Consider the following 17,771-nt stretch of genomic DNA (forward strand, 5'->3'; position numbering starts at 1 on the left):
AATATCACACTACTCCATTGTTTTAGTTCTTTCATCACCTCACTTAGGGAGGTGGAAACCGAGCTTAGCTTTCCATTAGGGTGGTGCCTTGTCCATGTGCCGGCAATAACATCAGGGAGTGCTAGGTCACATTCCCACATAATTTCATACCATGAAACGGAGGCCCGACGCTGCTGCACTTGTACTCCCTCTAGCTTAACCAAGAGGGGGCTATGAGCTGAACAAGAGGTTGCTAGATGCAACACCTTCACAGACGGGAAGATATCACGTCAAGCTTCATCCACACACGCCCGATCCAGACGGACCTAGACATTGCGGGAGCCATCCTGACCATTATTGTATGTGTATGGTAAACCACAGAAACCAAGATCCTCAAGCCCACACATCAAAAGGCAGTCTCTGAAGGCCGACATTTGATTCTCGGAAGCAAAGTCATTGAGACGTGCTCATGCTGCCATAATGCCTCATTGTAATCGCCATAGACAAACCATGGTTCCTGTGAAACAGCACGGAGTTGGCATAAGTGATCCCACATGCCCTGTCTATTTTCCACTCTAGGCTCTCCATAAACAAAAGTACCTATCCAAGACGTACCGGATCCCACATCCATAATTCTAACATCAATGAAATGATTGGAAGCTTCGAGTACTGTTACAGATAAAGACTCATCCCAGAACAAGGCCAAGCCACCACTTCTACCATCACTACTCACGCCATGGAATCCTTTTAGACCAAGTCTCCATCTCTGTTTTTCAACTTTCCTTGCATCTTGTCTAGTCTCGGAAAGAAAGACTAGCTTGGGGTTATTGGCTTTTGAGAGGGCCAAAACCTCATGAGCTGTCCGGCAGTCCCCTCGGTTGTTCCATGACACTATATTCATTGCGTCTGACGATCCTCCTTGGAGGAGGCTTCCAATATCTCATTCATATAGGTATCCTTTGAGAGCTTCAAATGTTTGCTGCTTGAGCTGCTACTCATGGGCGAGTTATTCTCCCCCAAATCCCTACGGCCGCCATCAGTGATAGCAAGCATGGGTGTCGGTGTACCTGAGGCGACGACTATTCCACCCCCAACTAAATCCATGTTTAACCTCTTCCTCACCTCCTTGTCCACCTCCATCTCGCCCCCAAGTTGCTTCACCGGGCTAGAAGCCGTGTCTAGAATCTCAGGGTCAATCTTTTCCTGTCCAGGATCAACCAGGGCTACTGGGCTTCTAGCTCCTCCCGAAGGGCGAGGGGCCGCTGCCTTGAAAGGATTAGCTTCTGGCCGTGGCCGATTAGGAGCATCGGCGTACAGCCAATCCCCGTATTCCAGCTTCTTCTTGTCATGTATGCCCATCCCACATTCTTTATGCTCATGGCCAACAAGGCCGCACACTTTGCAAAACCTAGCCAACTTCTCATAGCGAACTAGGTAAACTTGTCGTTCCTTCGCACGGACAATACTTACAAATTTTGTAAGAGGCTATTGGGTATCATGATTCACCCTCACCCTGACATAATCACCACAGATATTGACATTCAAATGCATCTCGATGATCTCTCCAGCACCCTTCAAGAGTTTCTCCACAATATTCTTCTCGCAATAAGGATCCGACAACTTGTGGATTTGAAGCTAAATTGGCATATGGATGAACACAATGTCCTCGTCCCTACTGAAACCATCATATGGGCACAAAAGCACCGCCCAGTTGCGGAATAGCCATGGACCTTGCATCATGATGCATTCACAATCCCCCAAGCATGAAGCTTGGATGACAAATCTATTAGGGCCAACCGGTCGGAACCTCACACCCTGCGCTGGATTCCAGGCCACTCTCATATCCTTGTAGAAACCAGATTGACTGGAGTTTTTGTCGGTATGAACCCTAGCTAGGGCAAGCCACCGAACACTTTCATTAATCCCAGGATCATCCTCATCAATCTCTACATCCTGAAATTCCTCATAGTTAAGATCTAACTGGTCAAAGAAGTTCTCCAGATCGGGTTTTACAGCCGCCTTGTTGCCGCCGCTCGTAGCAGATTTGCATCCGAGGGGGCCGCCATTGACCCATGGTTGGGGAAGACTGTCAGAGTCTACATGGGCGTAGACCGGAGTCGATCGAAGAAGGCAGGGCTCGGAGGCGATCAGATCGCCTCAGAGGAGATAAAACCCTAGCCGCTAGCATAGGGGAGTCTTAAACATATAGGATAACTACTATAGGATGGGAAGCCTTGCCTTAAAAATTGGGGGAGAATTTTACTTCCCCGGCCTCTGCACCAACTAGGGATGCATACGGCCTTTTAAGCATGAGTACTAAGACTTTTAATCTCGGTTACGCATCGAGCCTAGTCCTCAATAAATGTGTGAGTGTTCAAATGATCTTCAAATGACATACTCATTGGTGGGGAAATTTTAAACAACTATAGTCTCTGTTAGATTCATATTCAAGAAGTATATCATTAGATTTATGTTCAAATGATAATTCAGTGACATACTCATTGGCGGGGACTCAGCTTCGGTGCGTTAAGGCAGTGGCCTTTTGGGTGCATGACATGTCAACAATAGGTGGTTGGCCTAGATGTCACACACTCAAAAGGCAGGTGAAGTTACAAGATATATTTCACTATTGATTATTTAAAATTAAGATAAAAATCAAGGAGGGCTAATAAACTACCTTAAAAAAATCTTTCAACAAACCATTGCCTTCCACTATTGCATAAGGACAATCATTTTGAACATCCATTTATCCTGATATCTATTCGGGTGATAAATATGTTCCTAATGGTTGAAAGGGCCCAACATTGTGCAACCAATTGCTGAAGTAAAACTTTGATATTCAGCGAGGAGCAAGTGCCAAATCTTCTTGAAGTGGCCCACATGATTCCCTAGCAAAGCTTGAGATACATCGCCCTAACTGAAATTTACAAGGGGGTTCATGAACCCATGTAAGATCACCAGCCTCGGACGAGAGGCTAAAGGAGTCAACTCTTGTGTGTCAAGTTTGCCCATTGGATACAATGGACCATACTAGAAGTTTGTGTGAGGACCAAAACCCAAACCCCCTAAAGGATGCATGATCGGTAGAGATTTTTGGGTTAGGATGTTGAAGAGGATAGGGGAAATTATCTGTCTTTTTCGCGAGCAGTTGGAAGGACGGTATTATGGAGAAGGTGAACACATCAGAGTCGAGTACAATGTTAAATAATTATTTATTTCTTAAAATTTTGCTTGCTTTTGATTTCTAATAATAGATCAATGAATATCTTATGTTGATTTTCATGCCAATTTCTGTTCCATGCAGATAATTATCTTGGCCATCTCCTTCCTATTAAGTGGCTAGGCTAGATGATTAGGATACTCTTTGTAGTGTGGTAGAAGTATTTATGTTCCATATATATGTTGGTTGTGACATGTGTATTGTGATGTATGGCTTCGTATTTTGTTCACATGTTTATGTCAATTTCATTTGGGTGCCTTGCTGGTACCAACATAAATAAAGCCAAGAAATAAAAGGTGGCAAATGCATCCAGATATAAAATATTATAATATACTCCCTCCGTTCCTAAATGTAAGTCTTTGTAGAGATTTCAAATGGACTACTACATACGGATATATGTAGACATATTTTAGAGTGTAGATTCACTCATTTTGCTCCGTATGTAGTCACTTGTTGAAATCTCTAGAAAGACCTATATTTAGAAACGGAGGGAGCAATAGGCTGGCGGTATCATAGACTGGCCGAGTGCCCCGTCTATGATAGAGTAGTTATCACTGACCCCAAGGCACCGATTGGTCGAAAACTCACCTCTGATGATACAAATTGGTCGGTCGGCGTTGTTCGGATCTGTAGTAGTGTTTGCAGGCTCTGGTAGACATCATTCACCTAATCTTAGTGCTTGCGGATCTCCATTACCGACACCTTTAAAATGATGAACTTTAGAGGATTTAGGACAAATGACGCGACAATGCGAGTCATAAACCTATCATGAGCATTCAAGCTTGTTACCGGTAGGAAAGAAGACTTACTCAAACTAATTGGTGAATTGCACCTAAACTTGTGTCATGTGTCTATTGGTAAACATAGTAGAAAACAAAAAAAATCATGCCTATGCACACCCAAGATCAATATGAAGACACATAACAGGTTGAGATCACGATCGTTGCCGCCACTGAGTTGCAGTAGAAGAAGAACGTGTCGGTGTAGATCGTACTTGGAGTCCCTCAAACCACTGATGAACTATTCTGCAAACCGCCCACGGATATTCCCTCAAATTGAATGCCAAAAACACGGCCTCTATCGTGGGGTTAACACGGCAGATGCCCTAGTGAAAGGACTTAGGTGCGAGGCTATCGCTACAGTGACTAGCTTGAAGGGGTTGAGCAGGACGAAAGACACAAATTTACCCAGGTTCGACCCCCCACGGTGGAGGTAAAAGCCTACTCCTGCTCTCGTTGATTATTGCTTGAGTATCGATTACAAGGGAGCGGATTCGCCTGACCTAGCTATCGATTGATTGTAACTTAAGTTTACCCGCCGCAGGGACTCGCTTTTATATACACATGTCGAGGCCCTGGGCTTACAAGAGTCCGAGTCGGGTTATCCTTCATAACCGATCCTGGCTCTAAGTTGCCTTACCTTCTTTGACAAGTCGCCATCGGGCGGCTTACACTTCCGGGTCACTCACCGTCTTCTGGCTTTGGGCCTCCATGCGGCCCACTTTGTAAGTTGCCTCCCTAGCTCCATGTCTTGGTATCTTGGGCATGTCTAAGGCTTCATTGTTAAGTCGCCAATAGCCTAACCCGACCCTTTTAGGGCGGGTTACACCATGGGGTCATATCCCCAACAGCCTCTCTACTTGGTTGCAAGCGGGCAACCTTCACGATCCGGCAGCGCTTCGCCGTTCAGAGCTAATTATCGCCGAAGAATTAGAGGTGGAGATTAAAACCACATTGGGCTTCTAATTATGATGATTAGAGGAACTAGACTTAGCTCTAATTAGTCAACTAGGACCAACTAGAACTAGAGGAGGCTACAAAACTTGTGTGTTCCAAAGAGCAAAACCCCCTAGTATATATAGATTGGAGGGGAGGGAGAGGGCAGCCACCAAGGAGGGAAAGTACCTGCTTGGGGCTCCGACCAAGGGAGGGGAGGAGGAGTCCTCCTTCCCCTCCAATTCAGCCTCCTTCCATGGCAAAGGGGGCGCCTCCCCCACTTGGGCCTTAGTGGCCCAAGTTGCCTTCCACCACTTGGTCTTTTTAGACCCGTTGATATTAAATTAAATATAAAAGTGTTCTAAATATTTTCAGACCCTTTTATATATAATTTAACAGCTCCCAAAACATTTTTCACCTATATATTATTTATCAATAATACCTTATATTACCCAATACTCCCCGATACCCTTCCGGTGACCCCGAAATGCTTCCGGATCTTCTCAGAACTAGTCTGAATATTAATGAAATAATTCCACAAATATACTCTCATCACTCCCGTCCTACTAACACATAGCCGATCATGATTGTATTAAACTTGTGACCCCGTAGGTTCGGTAACTCATAGACATGAACGAAACTCCTTCGTTCAATGACTGATAGCGGAACTGTGGACGTCCATATCGATCCCTATGATCACACGAATGATATTAGAGTGAACCTTTACTTATCATGTGATGTTAATTTTGCTTTGCGATACTTCACAAAATCCGGGATGCATCAGTATCCTTCTGAGTCATGACATGCTCACTATACCATTATCCTCGTTACTAGTTTTGTTCTTCTTTCTTGTAATCATGTTCCGGCATTCCCGTGACGTAGTCACTTGTGTCTGGTCAGACTATAATGGATTCTGTCACACCGAGAGGGCCCTAAGAATATCTATCCATTGTCGAACGAGCAAATCCCACTCTCGAGATATCTAGTCCCTTGTCAAACTTTCCGATGAGCCTATAAATTGTCGTTATGATCACTGTGTTACAGATGAAGTATGAGCAACCCCAAAGTTCACCGTATGGTAATAAGTGACTACGATACTCTCATGGTCTAAGGAGCAAAATCACACATTAACAGTCCGTGTTATTACAATTGATTACAAATGATATAAGCTCAATTCATAACAGACAAGATCGGGTCGCTTCGATATGATTGTTCTTCCAACGTCATAATCTCAATGTTGTTTTAGGATTATCATTTAACACTTAATGATATCCTAAGATCCGGAAAACATGATCACCAACAACACTTGATTTAGTCCTAGAGGCAAGATTAGGAACCTTTTATTTAACCGTTTATCATTCCACACATGCATATGAGTTTTCCGCGGAATCACATACTACATGATCATAGCAGTTATAGCATAGAATATAAACTCTTTAATTATGAATTTGGAAATATAATAATACAAATATTATTGCCTCTAGGGCATATTTTCAATAGTCCCTCACTTGCCCTAGAGTCAATAATCCAATTTACCTAGTTTGTTTAACACCTATGGCTATCCGGTGTTGCTCATTCTTTGCTTGTCGTAAAGCCTTCGCTGTCGGGCCTAACAAATTCAAATCTGTGTGAATCTTGAGAATCTTCATATAGCCCTTCTCAACATATTGTCGGATAATGTGATACTTGCGTTCAATGTGTCTGGTCTTCATGTGTGATCTTGGTTCCTTTGCTTGAGTAATGACTCCACTATTATCACAATAGAGAGCCATTGGATTCATCACATCTGGGACCGTACCAACTTCTTCAAGAATCTTCTTGATCTAGAATGCCTTCTTTGAAGCTTCCGAAGCCGCAGTATACTCTACTTTTGTTGTAGAATCTGCAACAGTGTTTCGTTTAAAACTCTTCCAAACAACCGCACCATCATTAAATGTGAATACACAACCTGATTGAGATTTATAGTCATCTATATCAGTCATGAAGCTAGTATCGGTGTAACCATTGACAACGAGTACTTCATCTTCTCCATAAACAAGGAGCATGTCCTTTGTTCTTCTGAGGTACTTAAGAATATTCTGAACTGTTGTCCAGTGAGCCACTCCTTGATCACACTGGTATCTCCTACTAACACTTAGTGCATAAGAGACATCTGGTCTTGTACATATCATAACATACACCATGAAGCTAATAGCAGAGGGATAGGTATTTGCTACCTCTTGAGCTTGCATTGGTTTTTCCCTTGAAGAGGAAAGGGTGATGCAACAAAGTAGCATAAATATTTCCCTCAGTTTTGAGAACCAAGGTATCAATCCAGTAGGAGATGACGCACAAGTCACCTAGTACCTGCACAAACAATCAAGAACCTTGCAACCAACATGATAAAGGGGTTGTCAATCCCTTCACAGTCACTCGCAAAAGTGAGATCTAATAGAGATAGTAAAGTAAATATTTTTGGTATTTTTGTTTTATAGATTGGAAAGTAAAGATTGCAAAATAGTAAAAGAGATGCGATATAAATAAAAGAGATGTAATATAATAAGAAAGAGACCCGGGGGCCATAGGTTTCACTAGTGGCTTCTCTCAAGATAGCATGTATTATGGTGGGTGAACAAATTTCTGCCGAGCAATTGATAGAAAAGCGCATATTATGAAGACATCTAAGGCAATGATCATGAATATAGGCATCACGTCCGTGTCAAGTAGACCGAAATGATTCTACATCTACTACTATTACTCCACACATTGACCGCTATCCAGCATGCATCTAGAGTATTAAGTTCATAAGAACGGAGTAACGCATTAAGCAAGATGACATGATGTAGAGGGATAAACTCAAGCAATATGATATAAATCCCATCTTTTTATCCTTGATGGCAACAATAAAATACGTGCCTTGCTGCCCCTACTGTCACTGGGAAAGGACACCGCAAGATTGAACCAAAAGCTAAGAACTTCTCCCATTGCAAGAAAGATCAATCTAGTAGGCTAAACTAAACCGATAATTCGAAGAGACTTGCAAAGATATCAAATCATGCATATAAGAATTTAGAGAAGAACCAAATAATATTCATAGATAATCTTGTTCACAAATCCACAATTCATTGGATCTCGACAAACACACCGCAAAAGAATATTACATCGAATAGATCTCCAAGAAAATCGAGGAGAACTTTGTATTGAGAATCAAAGAGAGAGAAGAAGCTATCTAGCTAATAACTATGGACCCGAAGGTCTGTGGTAAACTACTCACGCTTCATCGGAGAGGCAATGGTGTTGATGTAGAAGCCCTCCGTGATCGATTCCCCCTCCGGCAGATCGCCGGAAAAGGCCCCAAGATGGGATCTCACGGGTACAGAAGGTTGCGGCGGTGGAAAAGTGGTTTCATGGCTCCCCTGATGTTTCTAGGGTATAAGAGTATATATAGGCGAAAGAAGTACGTCGGTGGAGCTACGAGGGGCCCACGAGGGTGGGGGGCGCGCCTACCCCCTGGGCGCACCCTCCTGCCTCATGGCCTCCTCGTGGAGTCCCAGAGTTCAACTCCAAGTCTTCTGGATTTCTTTTGGTCCAAGAAAGATCCTTGCGGAGGTTTCATTCCGTTTGGACTCCGTTTGGTATTCCTTTTCTGCAAAACTCTAAAATAGGCAAAAAACAGAAACTGACATTGGGCCTCCGGTTAATAGGTTATTCCCAAAAATAATATAAAAGAGCATATTAAATCCCATTAAACATCCAAAACAGATAATATAATAGCATGGAACAATGAAAAGTTATAGATGCGTTGGAGACATATCAAGCATCCCCAAGCTTAATTCCTACTCGTTCTCGAGTAGGTAAATAATAAAAACAGAATTTTTGATGTGGAATGCTACCTAACATATTTATCAATGTAAATTTCCTTATTGTGGCATGGATGTTCTGATCCAAAAGATTCAAGACAAAAGTTTAATATTGACCTAAAGAATAATAATACTTCATGCATACTAACAAAACTATCATGTCTTCTCAAAATAACATGGCCAAAGAAAGTTATCCCTACAAAATCATATAGTCTGGCTATGCTCTATCTTCATCACACAAAGTATTTAATCATGCACAACCCCGGTTTCATCCAAGCAATTGCTTCATACTTTTTCAATCTTCATGCAATACATGAGCGTGAGCCATGGACATAGCACTATAGGTGCAATAGAATGGTAGTTGTGTAGAAGACAAAAAGGAAAAGATATTCTCACATCAACTAGGCATATCAACGGGCTATGAAGATGCCCATTAATAGATATCAATGTGAGTGAGTAGGTATTGCCATGCAACGGATGCACTAGAGCTATAAGTTTATGAAAGCTCAACAAAAGAAACTAAGTGGGTGTGTATCCAACTTGCTTGCTCATGAAGACCTAGGGCACTTTTGAGGATGCCCATCATTGGAATATACAAGCCAAGTTCAATAATGAAAAATTCCCACTAGTATATGAAAGTGAAAACATAGGAGACTCTCTATCATGAAGATCATGGTGCTACTTTTAAGCACAAGAGTATTAAAAGGATAGTAGCATTGTCCCTTCTCTCTTTTTCTCTCATTTTTTATTTGGGCCTTTGCTCTTTTTTATGGCCTCTTTTGTTTAGTCCGGAGTTTCATCCCGACTTGTGGGGGAATCATAGTCTCCATCATCCTTTCCTCACATGGGACAATGCTCTAATAATGAAGATCATCACACTTTTATTTACCTACAAGTCAAGAATTAGAACTCGATACTTAGAACAAAATATGACTCTATGTGAATGCCTCCGGCGGTGTACCGGGATGTGCAATGATTCAAGAGTGACATGTATGAAAAATTATGAATGGTGACTTTTCCACAAATACGATGTCGACCACATGATCATGCAAGGCAATATGACAATGATGGAGCGTGTCATAATAAACTTAACGGTGGAAAGTTGCATGGCAATATATATCAGAATGGCTATGGAAATGCCATAATAGGTAGGTATGGTGGCTGTTTTGAGGAAGGTATATGGTGGGTGTATGGTACTGGCGAGAGTTGCGCGGCACTAGAGAGGCTAGCAATGATGGAAGGGCGAGAGTGTGTATAATCCATGGACTCAACATTAGTCATAAAGAACTCACATACTTATTGCAAAAATCTACAAGTCATCAAAACAAAGTACTACACACATGCTCCTAGGGGAAGGGTTGGTAGGAGTTAACCATTGCGCGATCCCGACCTCCACACATTAGGAAGGCAATCAATAAATAAATCGTGCTCCAACTTCATCACATAACGGTTCACCATACGTCTATGCTACGGGAATCACAAACTTTAACACAAGTATTCTTCAAATTCACAATTACTCAACTAGCATGTCTCTAATATCACCATCCTCATATGTCAAAACAATTATCAAGCATCAAACTTCTAATAGTATTCAATGCACTTTATAGGAAAGTTTTTATTATACCCATCTTGGATGCCCATCATATTAGGACTAATTTTATAACCGAAGCAAATTACCATGCTGTTCTTAAAGACTCTCAAAATAATATAAGTTAAGCATGAGAGATCAATAATTCTATAAAATAAAACCACCACCGTGCTCTAAAAAGATATAAGTGAAGCACTAGAGCAATATTGTCTAGCTCAAAAGATATGAGTGAAGCACATAGAGTATTCTACTAAGTTCTGATTCATGCGTGTCTCTCCCAAAAGGTATGTACAGCAAGGATGATTGTGGTAAACTAAAAATCAAAGACTCAAATCATACAAGACGCTCCAAGCAAAACACATATCATGTGGTGAATAGAAATATAGCCTCAAGTAAAGTTACCGATAGATGAAGATGAAAGAGGGGATGCCTTCCTGGGCATCCCCAAGCTTAGGCTTTTGGTTGTCCTTGAATTACCTTGGGGTGCCTTGGGAATCCCCCAAGCTTAGGCTCTTGCCACTACTTATTCCAAAATCCATCAAATCTTTACCCAAAAACTTGAAAACTTCACAACACAAAACTTTAACAGAAAATCTCATGAGCTCCGTTAGTATAAGAAAATAAACCACCACTTTAAGGTACTGTAATGAACTCATTATTTATTTATATTGGTGTTAAACCTAATGTATTACAACTTCTCTATGGTTCATACCCCCGATACTACTCATAGATTCATCAAAATAAGCAAACAACACACAAAAAACAGAATCTGTCAAAATCAGAATAGTCTGTAGCAATATGTAACTTTCGAATACTTCTGTAACTCTAAAAATTATGAAATAAATTGTTGGATGTGAGAAATTTGTCTATTAATCATATTAAAAAATAATCAACCTAAAATCACTCTCTAGTAAATAGTTACAGCTATTCTCGTGAGCGCAAAAGTTTTTGTTTTTTACAGCAAGATCGTAAAGACTTCACCTAAGTCTTCCCAAAGGTTCTACTTGGCACAAACACTAATTAAAACATAAAACCACATCTAAACATAATAAGATGAATTATTTATTACTAAATAGTAGAAAAAAGCAAAGAACAAAAATAAAATTGGGTTGCCTCCCAACAAGCGCTATCGTTTAATGCCCCTTGCTAGGCATAAAAACAAGAATAGATCTAGGTATTGCCATGTTTGGTATGCAATCCATAAGTGGCTCTCATAATAGATTCATAAGGCAATTTAATTTTATTCCCAGGAAAGTGTTCCATGACTTTCCTTAATGGAAATTGGAATCTAATATTTCCTTCTTTCATGTCAATAATTGCACCAATCGTTCTAAGGAAAGGTCTACCAAGAATAATGGGACATGTAGGATTGCAATCTATATCAAGAACAATGAAATCTATGGGGACATAATTCCTATTTGCAACAATAAGAACATCATTAACTCTTCCCATAGGTTTCTTAATGGTGGAATCCGCAAGATGCAAATTTAAAGAACAATCATCAAATTCACGGAAACCTAGCACATCACACAAAGTTTTTGGAATCGTGGAAACATTAGCACCCAAATCACACAAAGCATAGAATTCATAATCTTTAATCCTAATTTTAATACTATGTTCCCACTCATCATAAAGTTTTCTAGGGATAGAAACTTCTAGTTCAAGCTTTTCTTCATAAGACTGCATCAAAGCATCAACGATATGTTTAGTAAAACCTTTACTTTGATTATAAGCATGAGGAGAATTTAGCACGGATTGCAACAAGAAAATACAATCTATTAAAGAGCAATTATCATAATTAAATCCCTTGAAATACAAAATAGTGGGTTCATTGCTATGTAAAGTTTTGACCTCTTCAATCCCGCTTTTATGAATTTTTGCATCTAGATCTAAAAACTCCGAATCATTGGGATGCCTTTTAACTAAAGTTGACTCATCTCCAGTCCCATCTTTATCAAGATTCATATTGGAAAACAAAGATTTAATAATCACTTTTAGATCTTCATCATTATTATCATGAAAATTAGAAGAACATGCTTTCACAAAGCAATCCTTTTTAGCACGCATCCTAGCGGTTCTTTCTTTGCAATCATCAATGGAAATTCTCATGGCTTTAAGAGACTCATTGATATCATGCTTAGGTGGGATAGATCTAAGTTTCAAAGGATGGACATCAAGGGAAATTCTATCCACGTTCCTAGCCAACTCATCAATCTTAAGCAATTTTTCTTCAATCAAAGCGTTGAAATTCTTTTGCAAACTCATAAATTCTTTAACACTATTCTCAAAATCAGAGGGCATCTTATTAATATTTCCATAAAAGTGCCTCCCGCGGCCGAATCTTAAAGATTTCTATAAGCAAAATTCAATCCGGCATAATTTTTTTTGTATAATCATCCACAAATTCAAACCATGTGTAGGGCAATTACATATCATTAATTTCATCCTCTCCCATGCTTGTGAAACATGCTCATGATCAAGTTGCTTAAAATTCATAATATAGTGCCTAAGAGAGATGATCTTAGCAAGAGGAAAATGCTTAGAGATAAAAGCATCTTTGCACTTATTCCATGAATCAATACTATTTTTAGGCAAAGATGAGAACCAAGTTTTAGCACGATCTCTAAGAGAAAACGGAAATAGCTTCAATTTAACAATATCATTATCCAGATCTTTCTTCTTTGGCAGATCACACAAATCAATGAAGTTATTTAGATGGGTTGCGGCATCTTCACTAGGAAGGCCAGAAAATTGATCTTTCATAACAAGATTCAACAAAGAGGTATTAATTTCACAAGATTCATCATCAGTAGTAGGATCAATCGGAGTGCTAATAAAATCATTGTTGTTGGTATTGGAAAAGTCACACAATTTAGTAATATCTTGAGCCATCATGACAAACAATCAATCCAACACACAAGCACACAAGAAGCAAGCGAAAAGAGATGAATGGAAGAGGGGCGAAGAAAAGGCAAAGGTTTTTGAAAATCGTTTTAGAAGTGGGGGAGAGGAAAACGAGAGGTGAATGGAAAATAATGTAATGCAAGGGAGAAGAGTTTATGATGGGTACTGGGTATGTCTTGACTTGGTGTAGATCTCCCCGACAACGGCGCCAGAAATCCTTCTTGCTACCTATTGAGCTTGCGTTGTTTTTTCCCTTGAAGAGGAAAGGGTGATGCAGCAAAGTAGCGTAAGTATTTCCCTCAGTTTTGAGAACCAAGGTATCAATCCAGTAGGAGACAACGCACAAGTCACCTAGTACCTGCACAAACAATCAAGAACCTTGCAACCAACGTGATAAAGGGGTTGTCAATCCCTTCACGGTCACTTGCAAAAGTGAGATCTAATAGACATAGTAAAGTAAATATTTTTGGTATTTTTGTTGTATAGATTGGGAAGTAAAGATAGCAAAATAGTAAACGAGATGCAATATAAATAAAAGAGATGTAATATAATAAGAAAGAGACCCGGGGCCATAAGTTTCACTAGTGGCTTCTCTCAAGATAGCATGTATTATGGTGGGTGAACAAATTACTGCCGAGCAATTGATAGAAAAACACATAATTATGAAGACATCTAAGGCAATGATCATGAATATAGGCATCACGTCCATGTCAAGTAGACCGAAACGATTTTGCATCTACTACTATTACTCCACACATCGACCGCTATCCAGCGGGCATCTAGAGTATTAAGTTCATAAGAACGGAGTAACGCATTAAGCAAGATGACATGATGTAGAGGGATAAACTCAAGCAATATGATATAAACCCCATCTTTTTATCCTTGATGGCAACAATAAAATACATGCCTTGCTGGACCTACTGTCACTGGGAAAGGACACCGCAAGATTGAACCCAAAGCTAAGCACTTCTCCCATTGCAAGAAAGATTAGGCCAAACTAAACTGATAATTTGAAGACTTGCAAAGATATCAAATCATGCATATAAGAATTCAGAGAAATCCAAATAATATTCATAGATAATCTTGTTCATAAATGCATAATTCATCGGATCTCGACAAACACACCGCAAAAGAATATTACATCGAATAGATCTCCAAAAACATCGAGGAGAACCTTGTATTGAGAATCAAAGAGAGGGAAGAAGTGTCAAGACCCCGACTCAATGCCACATCGATCTAGCATGTAACACCTCATATCACTTTGCGGCCTCACGCACGGTATCCCCACGGGTGTCGCCTTACCTTTGCCCGGGACCGTTTGCGCATTTTGGCACACGTATATGATGGTGTCGCTAGCATCCATATGATAAAGAGCCCGGGCTGACATGGCTAGTCGTAAACCCAAAGTGGCACTAACTTACAGGGACAGGCATCCATGACCCAGCATCGAACGTGTCGGTCATCAACGAGTGAATCCAGGTTGTAGCACTGGGCTAACAGGACTCCGGTGAACCGGGCTGTAGCGGGCTAGCAGGACTCCGGTATTCATCGCGTGACATTTCCCCGAAGGGACAGACATAGGATTGAAGAAGGACACATGCCGGCCTGCCTAAGTGTTCCGGAGCAGTAGCAAGCTACCAGGGCTCAGTGGAAGCACTAGGAGACATTTCCCGGTAAGAGAGGCTACTAAGAATAAACAACTAGATAGTCAGATCCCACACATAGCAATACACATTACACGTACGCATAACATGCAAGTATGTGCTGTACAACATGGCATCACAGCATAACTCAACAATCATATAGATAAAGGCTCAGAAGAGCCATCATAGCATTTATTGCAAACAGGGGTCACAAAACCCATCATACAGAGCATACAAGCAACAAGCGGAAGCATTACATGTCTGGGTACAGACATCTACAAATGAAAAAGGCTGAAGAGCCTGACTATCTACAACATCCGATCAAGATCGTAGCTGAGCTACTAGCTACTAGTCGAAGTCCACGAGAACACTAGTAAGACCGAAGTCTCCGCTGCAAAAGCATGAATGAAGCAACATGAGTACAAAGGTACTCAGCAAGACTTACATCAGATCCTATCATACATGCATTTGTATCAAGAGGGTAATGTGGGGTTTAGTTGCAGCAAGCCAGCTTTGACTCTGTGGCTATCCTGTTCTACGACTACCAGAAACTCTTGAGGTGAGACAACGTACACGAGTCCACTAATCACCACACAATACACTACTATGGATTCATCCCCGTCTCCCTACGAGAAGGCCATCCATATCACTCACACTTGTCTTGAGCATTTTAGAGTATCCACTTCAAGTTGTCTATGTACCATGTAAGCATCCAAGAAGTCCATAACCGCGGACCCGGCTATTCGAATAGATCATGTTAACCCTGCAGGGGTGTACTTCTTCACACACGCTCTCGCCACTTACCGCCATGTACACGTCATGTATCTCGGCAACCTTCAAGCGGAAGCCTGGCGAGGGTGTCGGCCACGACCTGACTAACCACACAAGACTCTAGTCCAGGTTTATCGCCTATTCGGGTACCACCCGCAAGGAGATCCGGCCGGGGTGTCGCTTACGGCCCCAAACGATGTGTACAAGGTTCCTGAGCCCACCATCCGGGTGCCACTCGGTACACCAGGCCACGCGTGCCTAGTCTGTCCCAAGCCCACCCTGCCGGGTGCCACTTGGTAGAAAAATAGCACTACCTACAAACACCAGAAACTAGTTGCGACTCCTGGACAGAGACCAAGTTGGTTAATAAGTCGAGAGGGGTCGAGTTACCGGAACCCAATGTGTGGTAGTATCGAGTCATTGGACAACATACATAGAACTCAGTGCTTAAGGACGGTTCCAGTGAGACAACCCAACATGTACTCCTACATGGCCTCTCACCGCTACCTTTACCAAATCGTGTTCACACACACTTCACTCTCAGCATCAGAACATATCGTAACACTCCAATTCATTCCCAATGAACCAGACCTGACACAACTCTAAGCAATAGCAGGCATAGCATGGTAGGAACACAACAATGGCTTCAATCAACTCCTACACATGCTAGTGGGTTTCAACTATTTACTGTGGCAATGAAAGGTCATGCAGAGGAATGGGTTCAACTACCGCAACACAAAGTAGCAGATGAACCGTTGTTGTCCTAATGCAATAACTGAGAGCAGGAGCGAGAGAGTAGGGTTTTATCGAAATGAACAAGGGGGTTTGCTTGCCTGGTAGATCAGCAAGGAGGCACTGCTTCATAGATAGGCACTCTGGAACAGACTCCGGAGCAGGACCTATCGAGAAGGAACAGTGTCGGCAATCAAGCACAATCATATGCAACAATATGATGCATGAACATGGCATGTAGATGTGATGCTGTTTGAGCTAATGCAACTAGTAATCATTTGGTTTGAAGTCCATTTGAACCAAAGGTTCAAATGCATCTCCAAATTAAGCTCCTATATATGCCATAATGTGCTTTCTCATATTCAGCATGTATAAGTTGGTTTGTCATGCATGAAACTAGTACAGATGAAAAGATTGCATTTTTCTAATAATTTTTCATATATAAATTATTTTAATCTGAGCTACGGTTGAATTGTTATGAATTTTTGAAGTTTAAAACAATTTCTGGAATTTTCTGATTTAATATAAATCCAGAAATCATATACTGCGTCAGCATTGAGTAAGCATGACGTCAGCAGTCAACTGCGGCTGATGGGGTCAAACCTGACGTGTGGGGCCCACACGTCAGTGACAGGGGGTTAGACAGGGGGTTAATTTAATCCTAATTAAAAGTTAGTGGCGCTGGGGCCCACTGTCAGTGTCAGGGGGGTTAATTAATAGTGATTAGCACTAAGCTAACCACCTGCCGACGGGGCCCACTCGTCAGGCCGGCGAGGTCGTCGGCGGCGACCTCTGGACGCGGCGGCGTCCGCGAAACAGGCCACGGGGGCGGTGTCGGAGAGCACCGGGGCGTAGCCCGGGCTCTCGCGCATCTGGTGGGGCAGGTGGAAGGAGCGGGGGAGGCTGGAGCTCGCCGGAGCAAAGCTCGCGGCGGCGGCCGGAGCTCGGCTTCGAGCGGGAACGGGCTGCGGGGCACGGGGAGGCCACCTGAGGGGCTCGGCGGCACCCTCGTGGCACTGGGAGCGCGATGGGATGCTCGGTTTGGGCGGAGGCGGGCCGAGACGGCAACGGCGACATGGACGGCGGCGAGAGCTTCGGCCGTGGTGGGGAACGGTGCTACGACGCGGAAACGAGGGGGGGAGAAGAGAGGGGAACGGTGGCGGAGCTCACCGCGGACCCAGCAAAGGCGTCAGCGGGCTCGGGGTCGTCCTGCGTGCGGCGAATCGACGGCGGTGGTGGTCGGAGCCCGAGGTGGAAGACGACGGCGACGGCGGCTCCACAGGGCGTCCGGCGTCTTGTGGCTTTATGGGGAGCTTCAGGGCGAGGGGGCGGAGCTCCTGCGCGTGTCGGGGAGGCGAGGGGAGGCCGGTGGCGGCGGCT

Source organism: Triticum dicoccoides, chromosome 4B (genome assembly GCF_002162155.2).
Source record: "Triticum dicoccoides isolate Atlit2015 ecotype Zavitan chromosome 4B, WEW_v2.0, whole genome shotgun sequence".
Taxonomy (NCBI): Eukaryota; Viridiplantae; Streptophyta; class Magnoliopsida; order Poales; family Poaceae; genus Triticum; species Triticum dicoccoides.